The sequence below is a fragment of the Gobius niger genome, assembly GCF_951799975.1.
Source record: "Gobius niger genome assembly, chromosome: 21".
NCBI lineage: Eukaryota > Metazoa > Chordata > Actinopteri > Gobiiformes > Gobiidae > Gobius > Gobius niger.
In genome coordinates, this window is record NC_136872.1 from 12,592,364 (window position 1) to 12,594,036 (window position 1,673).

The 1,673-nt window shown below is 51.0% G+C and overlaps 1 long non-coding RNA gene across 6 annotated transcripts; it reads right to left on the minus strand.

The window, feature by feature from the left end:
• Positions 1-813: 813 nt before the first annotated feature.
• LOC306980921 lies at positions 814-1,455 on the minus strand. Of its 6 annotated transcripts, XR_013794066.1 has the most exons (4): positions 1,209-1,455; positions 1,121-1,175; positions 967-1,087; positions 888-933 (listed from the first exon to the last, which is right to left on the minus strand). It is a non-coding gene; the product is annotated as an uncharacterized lncRNA (long non-coding RNA). The 6 variants fall into 6 exon arrangements; XR_013794065.1 differs by having other exon boundaries at positions 814-955; positions 989-1,087; positions 1,143-1,455; XR_013794067.1 differs by having other exon boundaries at positions 1,165-1,455.
• Positions 1,456-1,673: the final 218 nt, after the last annotated feature.

The window sequence follows — 1,673 nt, forward strand, 5'->3', positions numbered from 1 at the left end:
AGTTTAATTATACCACTTTATTTAAAGATCCTTGTAAACAATCGGCTTCCTCTCCTTTCTTCATTGACCTGGAGCGTTACAAAGCCTCGGTACAAGCTGGCACCCGTTCATCCACCGCCTGTCTGTTCGACTTTGGCCGCACTCCATCCGGCCCTCCATCAGATTATCATTGACAGGAAGTCTAGACCTGCTGAGAGAAGCACTTTCCCTCCTGATTCTCGATCTGACATTGGGACACACAACAAACAACTCTTTTTCCACAGGCGAGGGCACGGCTCCATAATCCATGCTGACCTTCCCTGGCTGTGATTCAACCTTATTTTTATCCTGCACTGAAAGGGGGACAAAAAATCTAACCATGTGTTCATGCCTTAGAGAAGACAAGTATCTCAGCAGGAGGAAGCAAAACATAGCTGTTGGATGGTGGATTTCAGATAATCAGGTTTTATAGCAGGGATTATGCTTTTGCTGGTGTTCTGTGATCACTTAAACACATCTTGTTCACTATCTTAAGGACCTATCTCACCGGAGAGAGTTGTGGAGACGTTGCGGAAATGCCACAACTCGGCATCGGCAACAACTATCTCACCGGCCGAGAGACTAGTTGGAGACTAGAGTTGCCGCTAGTCACAGAGATGTGTCTGATACGTCCCTTGGCAATAAGGCAAGTCTCCAAGTAACGGTCTCCGCATGTTTTCCGAGAGGTCTTAGATGCGGTCTCAAGCAGCTGTGGAAATGCGGCGAATGCTATTTGCTGTCCTCAACCTGGGAGACATTTCTGTGACGTCCCTGCAGTGTCTCCGAGACCTGTCGGATACCAAGGAGATCTCGAGAGTCATATGGAGTGTCATTGTGATCTCCTTGGTATCCTCCTTGTGACCACCTAGACCTCTCAGAGACCATGCGGAGACCTCTCAGAGACCATGTGTAGACCTCTCAGAGACCATGCGGAGACCTCTCAGAGACCATGCGGAGACCTCTCAGAGACCATGTGTAGACCTCTCAGAGACCATGTGGAGACCTCTCAGAGACCATGCGGAGACCTCTCAGAGACCATGTGTAGACCTCTCAGAGACCATGCGGAGACCTCTCAGAGACCATGCGGCGACCACTCAGAGACCATGTGTAGACCTCTCAGAGACCATGCGGAGACCTCTCAGAGACCATGTGGAGACCTCTCACAGACCATGTGGAGACCTCTCAGAGACCATGTGTAGACCTCTCAGAGACCATGTGGAGACCTCTCAGAGACCATGTGTAGACCTCTCAGAGACCATGTGTAGACCTCTCAGAGACCATGCAGAGACCTCTCAGAGACCATGCGGAGACCTCTCAGAGACCATGCAGAGACCTCTGAGAGACCATGCGGAGACCTCTCAGAGACCATGCGGAGACCTCTCAGAGACCATGCGGAGACCTCTCAGAGACCATGCGGAGACCTCTCAGAGACCATACGGAGACCTCTCAGAGACCATGCGGAGACCTCTCAGAGACCATGCGGAGACCTCTCAGAGACCATACGGAGACCTCTCAGAGACCATGCGGAGACCTCTCAGAGACCATGCGGAGACCTTTCAGAGACCACATGGAGACTATGCAGAGACCACATGGAGACTTGCTGTCTTCTCTGAAATTGAACCTGTTCATTTTCACTGAGACTACCTGGAGACTCG